This window comes from Panthera leo, chromosome B4 (genome assembly GCF_018350215.1).
Source record: "Panthera leo isolate Ple1 chromosome B4, P.leo_Ple1_pat1.1, whole genome shotgun sequence".
Taxonomy (NCBI): domain Eukaryota; kingdom Metazoa; phylum Chordata; class Mammalia; order Carnivora; family Felidae; genus Panthera; species Panthera leo.
This window is the reverse complement of record NC_056685.1, coordinates 82,719,290-82,730,767: the sequence shown is the minus strand read 5'-3', so window position 1 is coordinate 82,730,767 and position 11,478 is coordinate 82,719,290.

Sequence of the window (11,478 nt, the reverse complement as noted above, 5' to 3'; positions counted from 1 at the left end):
CACAGTACTACTATTTTCACAATGAGAGCCCATCCCTAAGATCCATTATTCTAATTAATAATCCATTAATGTCTTCAATAGAAATTAATTCCTGTCATTCATTGGTTTAATAAGCAACATACCTAATGTTGATTAGAGTTAAGACAACTGAAGTGCTTCTAGCAATCCCTTTGGAGTATGATTTCCTAATTAGAATGCTAGCTGCACCTAGAGTATAATTTTAACCTAATATATCCATAATATTTTACTCTCTGTACTCAAATATTTTAAATTGTTTTAACATTTATTTTTGAGAGAGAGAGAGAAATAGAGCGCGAGTGGGGGAAGGGGCAGAGAGAGAAGGAGACACAGAATCTGAAGCAGACTCCAGGCTCTGAGCTGTCAGCACAGAGCCTGATGCAGGGCTCAAACTCGCGAACCGTGAGATCATGACCTGAGCTGAAAGTGGATGCTTAACTGGCTGAGCTACCCAGGCATCCCTGTACTGAAATATTTTAAACTAAATTATAGATATTGTAACACTGGATTCATATACCAATTCTGCCACTTAATAGCTATGTAATATTGCATATGAATATAATTTGATCCCTCAAGACTCAGTTTCCTAATTGAGGATAATACCCAGCAGAATGGTGAGAATTGTATAATGGGTAGGAAAAAGCATTATAAACTCTAAAATAGTCTACAAATTTTAGGCATTATTATTGGATAATAATATCTCAAATAGAGGTTAGGTTCTTTTGAAGTCCTTTGAGGATTTATTCATGACAAGTAAGATTCGATGAGGTCTAATGTTCACCTATTATAAATATTACAGTTTTGATATTCTCTTTGTTTGTCTACAAAGACAGGGAAAAAAGCAAAATAAGTAATTATGAGGTCCCTTACCCAGAAGATCAAAATAATTACCCTAGACTGGCCCTGGGGCCATAATCCTCACTAATACTATTACAGTGGAGGATTCTCATATGAGAGCAGACTTAATAGATCTAATAAGAATAACTAATATTTGGGGTGCTTGGGTGGCTCAGTAGGTTAAGCATCCTACTCTTGATTTTGGCTCAGGTCATGATCTCACAGTTAATGGGATCAAGCCCCACATCAGGCTCCACACTCAGATTCTCTCTCTCCCTCTGCCCCTCTCCCCCATTCACACACTCTCTCTACATAAAATTAAAAAAAAAACAACTAATATTTATCCAGTGTTTACTATCTTCTAGGCAATGTGCTAAATATATTATCTTATTTAATCCCCTTAATAACCAATAAAGTGGTTATTGTTTTAAAATAAGGAGGGGTGGGGGCGCCTGGGTGGCTCAGTTGGTTAAGCACCTGACTTCCTCTCAGGTCATGATCTCACCGCTCATGAGTTCGAGCCCTGTGTCGGACTCTGTGCTGAAAGCTCAGAGCCTGGGGCCTGATTCCAGTTCTGTCTCCCTCTCTCTTTGCCCCTCTCCCACTCATGCTCTGTCTCTTTCTCTCAAAAATAAACGTTAAAAAAAATTTTTTTTTAATAAAATAAGGAGGGGTGCCTGGGTGGCTCAGTCAGTTAAGCATCCAACTCTTGGTTTTCAGCTCAGGTCATGATCTCAAGGTTTGTGAGTTCAGGCCCTACATTGGGCTCTGTGCTGATGGTGCAGGGCCTGCTAGTATGATCTCTATCTCTCCCTCTCTCTCTGCCCCCCCCCCCCCGCTCCCTCACTCAAAAATAAACAAACTTCAAAATGAAGAAACTAAGTCTGGCTCAATCAGAAGAGCATGTGACTTCTTTCTTTCTTTCTTTCTTTCTCTCTTTCTTTCTTTCTTTCTCTTTTTCTTTCTCTCTTTCTTTTGGAGAGAGAGAAAGAGAGAAAGAGAGAGAGAGAGAGAGAGAGAGAAGAGAGGGAGAATCCCAAACAGGCTCCACACTATTAGCACGGAGCCTGATGAAGGGCTCAAACCCATGAACTGTAAGATCATGACTTGAGCCAAAGTCAAGTCAGACACTTAACTGACTGAGCCACCCAGGTGTTTCTCTTATCTTTTTTTTAAGTTTTTAAATTTATTTTGAGAGAGAGAGAGAGAGAGTGCAAGCAGGGCAGGGACAAAGGGAGAGAGAGAGAATCCTAAGCAGGCTCCATGTTCATCTTGGAGCTAGACTCAGGGCCAGACTCAGGGCTCACCAACCCTGAGATCACGACCTGAACCAAAATCAAGAGTCAGATGCACTTAACCAACTGAGCCACCCAGTCACCCTAGAGCATGTGACTCTTGATTTCAGGGTCCTTGAGTTAGAGCCCCATGTTGGGTATAGAGATCAATTTAAAAAATAATAATAAAGAAAAAAATAAAGAAAATGAGGAAACTAATGGAGCATCTGGCTGGCTCAGTTGGTAGAGCATGTGACTCTTGGTCGTAAGTTAAAGCTCCATGTTGGGTGTGGAGCATCCTTTAAAAAAAAAAACAAAGTTGGGGGGGTGCCTGGGTGACTCAGCCAGTGAAGTGTCTCATTTAGGCTCAGGTCATGATCTCGAGGTTTGTGGGTTTGAGCCCACATCAAGCTATCAGCTCAGAGCCTGGAACCTGCCTCAGATCCCATATCTCCCTCTCTCTCTGTCCTTCTGCCACTCACACACTGTCTCTTTCTGTCTCTCAAAAATGAATAAATGTTAATAAATAAATAAATAAATAAATAAATAAATAAATAATTTTTTCAAATGAAGAAACTAAGGCTTAGATAAATTAGGCAACTGACCAAGTGGTGATTCAAGGATTTGAGCTCAGGCAGTTGTTGTTGTTGTTGTTGTTGTTGTTGTTGTTGTTGTTGTTCTTTTTTTTTTTTAATGTTTATTCATTTTTGAGAGAGAGAGACAGAAAGAGTGCAAGCAGAGAAGGACAGAGAGAGAGGGAGACACAGAATCCGAAGCAGGCTCCAGGCTCTGAGCTGTCAGCACAGAGCCTGACATGGGGCTCAAACTCAGGAACCGAACTTAACAGACTGAGCCACCCAAGCACCCCTCAAGCAGTTGTTCTTAACCTATATTCTAAATACAACAGTTAATATGTGAATTTTATATCTATATTTAGATGTTTTGTATGACCATATATATAAATTTTCCCTGACATCCTGGACTTAAGAACAAGGAGGCAAACAAAATGCATGATGTTGCCTTCTTTTACTAAAAACATATATTCATTCATTTATACATTCAGCTAGTTTTCCTGGGGAAATTCAAGAATATTAACTGTGCACTCTCTCTCTCTCTCTCAAAATAAATAAATAAACTTTAAAAAATAACATTAGGGAATTCTGAACATAGATTTTTTATTCAATCATTACTGAATTACTAATTTTGTTAGGTGCAATAGTGGTAGTATAGTTTTGTAAAAGAAAACTTTTTTTTTAGAGATGCATGCTAATGAAGGTGGAAATGTCATTGATGAGATTTGGGGGTGATGGGGGGCTTAATGGGGTTCAGAGCTGGTGGCCAAGAAAGAATTCTTTTTTTTTTAATTTTTTTTTTTAACGTTTATTCATTTTTGAGACAGAGAGAGACAGAGCATGAATGGGGAAAGGTCAGAGAGAGAGGGAGACACAGAATCTGAAACAGGCTCCAGGCTCTGAGCTGTCCGCACAGAGCCCGATGCAGGGCTCGAACTCACGGACTGTGAGATCATGACCTGAGCCAAAGTCGGACGCCCAACTGACTGAGCCACCCAGGCGCCCCAAGAAAGAATTCTTGAAGATGTCTTTCGTGTAAAAAGGTGATTTTTAAAGGAAATTTTTCCTCTTCAATGTTTATTTTTGAGAGAGACAAAGTGCAAGGAAGGCAGGCAGAAAGAGACAGAGACACAGAATCCGAAGCAGGCTCCAGGTTCTGAGTTATCAACACAGAGCCCGATTCGGGGATCAAACCCACAAACCATGAGATCATGACATGAACCAAAGTTGGACACTCAACTGACTGAGCCACCCAGGCACCCCTCTCCGAGGTTACTTTTATTCATTCCTTTAGGATTTTTGGTCCTGAATATCTCTCCAGGGACAACTATCGAAATTTTTGGTGATTTCAATACCTTCATTTTAAGTTCCTTGACCTCTTCTCCTCCAATGATATTGTTCTTCATCATATCTGAGCCACTCATTTCAAAGGCCATACTTCTGACCTTGTCATCACCAATAAATACAACTTGTCCATAATTTCATTTTATTACAAACTTTTTTGGCCACATACTTTAAGATATGTAATTTTATTAATTTAGTAGTCTCCACATCCAACATGGGGCTCAAACTCCTGACCCTGCAATCAAGAGTCACATGCTCTAATATCTGAGCCAGCCAGATGCTCCAAAGATGTGTAACTTTAATATAAATTAAATAATTTGGAGATAATTATTACTTACATCTGTCTTAAAGATTTTGTTCTTTAAAAAAAAAATTGTTTAATGTTTATGTATTCTTGAGAGAGAGAGAGAGGGAGAGCATGCGACAGAGCATGAACGCAGAATCCAAAGCAGGCTTCAGGCTCTGAGATGTCAGCACGGAGCCTGACATGGGGCTCAAACTCACAAATGGTGAGATCACGACCCGAGCCGAAGTTGGACACCCAAACGACTAAGCCAGCCAGGCACTCCTCTTTTCTTTTCTTTTTAAAAATTTTTCTTTATTTTTGAGAGACAGACAGAACACAAGAAGGGGAGGTGCAGAGAGAGAGAGGGAGACATAATCCGAATCAGGTTCCAGGCTCTGAGCTGTCAGCACAGAGTCCGATGCGGGGCTCGAACCCACAAACCATGAAATCATGACCTAAGCCGAAGTCGGACACTTAACTGACTGAGCCACCCAGGGGCCCCAAAAAGGTTATTTTATTGAAGCACTGGGACAGGACCTATGGGCAGAAAAAGTTGCACTGGGGTTTTGAGGGGCAACTGGTTATATACCATGGACTTGGGGGAGGTAAAGTCCAAAGGGAAGTTTCCAAGGAGACTTTCATATGCTAAAGACACAGACTACTGGAGGCCTAGCTATTTATCAAGCTAAGGTTGTTTTTCCCTCTAGCAAAGCATTAACATTAAGACAGTAGGGAGTTCCTAGAGAAATATTTTACTCTGCCTGCCTCAAGTATCTGTCAATGGACTGCAGGTTATAAGAAAATTTAATTTTACCTGCCATTTCCTTCTTGCTTTTGTTCCCCATATCACTTTGGAGGGGTGATGTTGGGGCCCCAGGAAACTGAGTCTACAGGTTTCCGGAGATTAGGTTATTGATAAAATATTTGTAAACTGATGGAGACTCATGTCCTGTATGACTGTGATCTCTATCGGTTAACCATTTGTCTTCTTTTCTTTGCTTTGTTTTTGAGCAGCTAGAAGTGCCTGAGGAATATCACATACATCCCACTTTGGGTCGAGGGTGGTGGGGGTAGGGGGCAGCAGTATGTGCTAGCTTGTACTTTGTCCTCAGCCTTCGTTATGCTACCTTGTCAACATGACATCTGTAATTTTCATTAAAGTTGTTCAGCAAATAAACAAATATGGCCAAATATTAATTGTTGATTCTGGAAAGGAATATAGGTATTCATTGTACTAATATTTCTACCTTATGTGTGAAAATTTTCATATTAAGGATAAATATATAACAATTCTTACACATGAAAAAATCAAGAAAGTAATCTCACACATTTTCCTATGCCTACTTTTTTTTTTTAATTTTTTTTTAACGTTTATTTATTCTTGAGACAGAGACAGAGCATGAACGGGGGAGGGGCAGAGAGAGAGGGAGGCACAGAATCTGAAACAGGCTCCAGGCTCTGAGCAGTCAGCACAGAGCCCGACGCAGGGCTCGAACTCACATACCGCGAGATCGTGACCTGAGCCGAAGTCGGACACCTAACTGACCAAGCCACCCAGGCGCCCCTCCTATGCCTACTTTAACTCCCTCACAGAAGTGAGAATCCGTTTCTCAAAAAGAACCTTTTAAATCTACCTACTTCAATCACCATTTCTCCCCTTCACCCTCTGTCTTTTGGAAACAAAGTTGATGGCCCTCCTGTTTTGTTTTGTTTATTTATTTTGAGAAAGAGAAAGGGAGCATAAGGAGGGGAGAGTCAGAGAGAGAGGGAAAGAGAGAGAATCCCACGCTGACAGCGTGGAGCGTAATGCAGGGTTGGAACCCATGAACCATGAGATCATGACCTGAGCCAAAACTAAGAGTTGGTCAGACATTTAACCGACTGAGCCACCCTGGCACCCCTATTGTTTTAATTTTAAAAAATGGGGGAGTGGCACTTGGGTGTCTCATCGATTAAGTGTCCAACTGTGGCTCAGGTCATGATGTCACAGCTCGTGAGTTCAAGCCCCATATCAGGCTATCTACTGTCAGCATGGAGCCATGCTTTGGATCCTCTGTCTGCACCCCCCGCCCCCAGCCCCTCCCGTGCTCGCTTGCTCCCTCTAAAACAAAATAAAATAAATAAAAAATTATTTTTCAAAAAATTTTTAATGTTTATGAGAGAGGGAGACAAAGAATCAGAAGCAGTCAAAAAAAGCACTGTCAGCAGGAGCTCAACCTTTAACCATGAGATCATTACCTGAGTTGAAGTCCAATGCTCAACTGATTGAGCCACCCAAGCACCCTGATGTTTCTCCTTTGTATTTAAAGATCACCTTTAGGCTTTTCTTTCAGCCTCCTTTCCTCTGTTTCATCAGAAGCAACTCTCAATTTCTCCTTCTCCCTGTAGTAATTGTGGGTAGGGAGGGGAGGAAGAGAGGGATTTTGTGCCTTGATTTTGTCAAGTTGGCACTGTCTACTCAATGCTTAAACTTTTTTTAAAGTTTATCTATTTATGTTGAGAGAGGGAGAGCAAGCAAGAGCAGGTGAGGGGCAGAGAGAAAGGGAGAGAAAATCCCAAGCAGGCTCCACACTCAGCACAGAGCCAGAGGACAGGCTTGATCTTATTGATGAGGGAGCATAAGGCAGCCTGAGGGCAAAGTATGAGCTAACAACCTCCCCACTCCGCCCCAGGTGGGATAAGTGTGATATTGCTTGGAGACTTCTGGCTACCCAAAAACAGGAAAGGACAAAAAAAAAAAAAAAAGTTAAACTGGTAAGAGTCTCCACCAGTTTACAAGAAAAAAGCAATCCCATCAATGGTCTAAAGTCCAGGAACTTCCAACTGTCTTAATGTTAAGGCTTTGCTAGAGGGAAAAATAACCTTAGCTTGACAATAGCTAGGCTTCCAGTAATCTGTGAGCCTTTAGCATATGAAAATCCCTTTAGGAACTCCTTGAAGTTATCTCCCCTTACTCCATAAAATGGTCACCCCCCCCCCCCCCTCGCCCCACACACACATACACTTATAGTGCAGCTCTTTCTGCTCATGGGTCCTGTCCCTGTACTTTAATAAAATCACCTTTTTGCACCAAAGGCATCTTCAAGAATTCTTTCTTGGCCATCAGCTCTGAACCCCACAAACCCCTCCATCACCACAAAACCTCATCACCATGACCCTGGTATCATGCCCTGAGCTGAAGTCAAGAGTCTGCTGATCAACCAACTGAGCCACCCAGGCACGCCTATGCTAGTTGTTGATCTAGAGTTGGATAATAAAAACCCAACTCAGACACATATATTACTTTACTGTTTCAAGCTCTTTTGTAGATATCACAAAAACAGTCATCTCTTTAACAGAAGACATCTCCCAAGGATGTGACTGGCCATTCTATCTAAATGTTTCTGGCCCATCATATTGCAGTTAAGTAGCCTTTGTTGCATAACAAAGCACCAGAAAGTAGCTTTAAACAACAATTTATTCTTACTATTTTGTGTGTTGGCTGGCCACAGCTGTGTGGTTTTTGTGCTTCATGTGATATCATCTGGGTTCACTCATGGGACAGTCATCTAGAGGCTCCACTAAGTCTGAGTGTCCCAAGGTAGCCTCACACATTGGTCGGTAGATGCCTGCTGTACAGTAGAATAGCTGCACTTCTCTACAAGGCTCCAAGAAAGTGAAAAGTAAAAGCTACCAAGTCTCTTGATCCTGATTCTCAAACTATCACAGCTTTATTTTCACCACATTCTCATGGTTAAAGCAAATAGCAAGGCCAGTCCAGATTCAAGGGGTGGTGAAATAAATGCCACCTCTTGAAAGACCAGCATGCATATACAGGAATGAAAGGAACTACATTGGTCGTCATCTTTGCAGACAATCTATCACATACTAAAAACAGCTGAGGAGGGGCAGAAAGAGTAGGGGAGAGAGAATCTCAAGCAGGCTCTGTGCTGTAAGTGTGGAGCCCTACGCAGCGCTCTGATCTCAAGAAACTTGAGATCATAACCTGAGCCAAAATCAAGAGTTGGGCGCTTAACTGACTGAACTACCCAGGAACCCCCTGCCATGTCATTTTTTAAAGTTTATTTATTTATTTTGAGAAAGAGAGAGAGAGAGAGAGAGAGAGAGAGAGAGAGAGAATCCCAAGCAGATTCTGCTCTGTCAGCACAGAAGCTAACGCAGGGCTCTTTTTCACGAACCTGAGATCATGACCTGAGTCGAGATCAAGAGTCTGACACTCATCCATGTTTCAGGCATGATTTCAGGTGCCCCAAACATGAAAATTTTGATCCACAGGTTTTTGATTTCTGAATTGAGCACAATGATTCCTGACCTCTGTCCTGAGAGCTGCCTGTGCAGTCCCACCAATTAATTGATCCAGTTCTTAGAAATCAACATGTCAGATCTTTTCCGTCTTTCCATTTTGGTATAATTTTGGTTTAAAGAGGAAGCCACTGCCTAGATCCAGTTGGCAGCCTTGAGTGTGAAAGTGGAAGCTCCCAGGGGACACAAATTAAGGATGAAAGTTGCTAACTGCGCTTGGCCAACGGTATGATGGATAGTTGTGTCAGGGAACAAAGAAACTTCATCTTTTGTTATTTTAAATAAAGACAGGGACAATGGTTAGCAATTCACAATAGTTTGTGTCTCCAGCAATAACAGTCACTTGGGACCTAATAATAAAAACTCTTGACTTCCCCACTGAGCATTTCTGGTTATTTTTATATTGTTCAAGTAGTTCAGGAAAGCCTCCACCAAAATTGCAAAGAGAGACCACAATGCTGGGAAATGATCCATTAAAATGGGGATTTACTTTAATTGGGTACAACTCCTGTTTCTCTACCCAGGAGATACCCTAGCCAGACCGGGCAATCATTTTTACCCTTCATTAAAAAAAAAAAAAAAAAAAAAAAAAAAAAAAAATCTTTCTTTGATCCCACTCTCATCCCAAAGAGTGAGAAGAATATCGAATACTGAATACCTAGGCACACCCATGCTGTCACAGGTATCTGCAGGATAGGGGACCTTTAGAAAGCCATAAAAGTAGGACCTAGAAATGAAGTAGCTGGGATTCATGCAAGCCTCTGCCCCTAATTATCTCCAAAGCTCTTCTTTCTGCTATGCCTTCTCTTCTCTCTTGAAAACAAAAATATAATCAAATGTTGAAGTTATAAAGTAATTCTTCCAACCTCCACCTCTGGGAGGGGCCATGAATACCACCCAGGAATTACAATATAGTCTGTATTAAAGCTACCACAGAAATGCAGGAAATTATTGATAGGATGTAATTTACAATGAATTTACATTCAACAGCTTAAAACAATACTTCCTGTCCTTTGCCGCTCCCATACACACCCATATTCTCTTACCTAGGCAAACAGAGATTAATTTTACCTTTAAGAAACTATGAGGAGGGGCACCTGGGTGGCTCAGTAAGTTGAGCATCAGACTCTTGATTTCCTCTCAGATCATGATCTCGTGGTTTGTGAGATTGAGCTCTGCATGGGGCTCTGTGCTGACGGCCCGGAGCCTGCTTGAGATTCTCTCTCCCTCCCTCTCTCTGCTCCTCACCCACTCACACACACTCTCTCTCAAAATAAGTAAAAACTTAAAAGATACTACAGGGAGATAAGATGGCTAGAGTAGGAAAAACACAGGAGCTTTGGATCTTCACATTTCTTGGAGGCTTCTGGGCTACTACAGAGAACCTTGGATAGGGCCCAGAGAAGAGGGACTAGGGACCTGAGTCCTTAGGATTTTCTCTAGAATTTAAGAAATGAGGTAAAGGTAGTTGAAGTTTTCTATATAGTCAACCCAGTTCATTGGGGTAGGAAAGGAAATCAGGATTTATTCTTTCAAAAAATATTGTGCATTTATTTGACTTGTAGGTCCCTGCTGTTACATCTTTTCAGGAACCTTTGGATTATATACAACAGGCATGGGTGAGAGCACCCTCAAAACCTCAATAGTGTGCTGCTGGGATAGAGATATAAAGACAAGTTTGTATCCCTGCTTCAAAGAATTCAAGGGTTTGTTGTTGTTGTTGTTGTTGTTGGAGAAAGGCAGGTACATAAGACAAGTACATTAATAACAATAACTGGTAGTGTAAATTTTTAATTTGTAAATATACATATACATATATAGTTGATCCTTGTTATGCATAGATTCCATATCTGTGAATTTGTGATCATCCACAGACATGCAACGAGCAGCAAAAAACCTGAGTTGCCTGATGTGCACATCCCGGTTGCTGAACATTTATCTTCTTGTTTCAACTCTCATGCTATAAACATGTTTTTGTGGTGTAGTGCCACACTTTTTGCATTTTTAAAATATCACTGTATTTTTTAAATGTTTATTTATTAAGAGAGAGAAAGAGTCAACAGGGGAGGGGCCAGAGAGGGAGGGGGAGAGAGAAAATCCCAAGCTGACTTCGTGCTGTCAGCCTAGAGCCCGAAGTGGGGCTCAATTTCACGAACCTGACGCTTAACCAGCTGAGTCACCCATGCGTCCCTGATGTCTTGTTTTTTAAGATGGAAAGACCTAGGGGCACCTAGGTGGCTCAGTTTATTCAGTGTCCGACTTCAGCTCAGGTCATGATCTCACAGTTCATGAGTTCAGGCCCTGCGTGGGGCTCTGTGCTGACAGCTCAGAGCTTAGAGCCTGCTTCAGATTCTGTGTCTCCCTCTCTCTCTGCCCCTTCCCTACTCACGGTCTCTCTCGCTCTTAAAAAGAAATATCAAAAAATAAAAAATAAAAAAAAACAGCATAATTGCTAACCCACAGTCCCATGAAAAACATGTTTCCTAACTATATCATAGTATTTATGTACAGTTATTTTTGTCTTTAACCTTGCAGTATCCAGACAAGATGCTGCTTTCCAAAGTTACTTAGGGTAGTTCTTTTCATCTTCACTATTTCAGTGTTCTTAATATAGTTAAGTTCACGTGTTACTGTATGCATCCCATTTTGAGTTCCCTCCGCTTTATTGGTTTGAATCTTTTGTGAATGTAAAGCATGTGGAGCACTACTATGGTTCTATATAAAAAGTTATTCTCGAAGAAGTATTAACCCTACTGTCATCCTCACCAGCTATTCTCATTCTCTTTTTACCCCTTTTCCAACCATCCTTGCAACCAATTTGATAAGTTTCTGAGAATTGCACTTT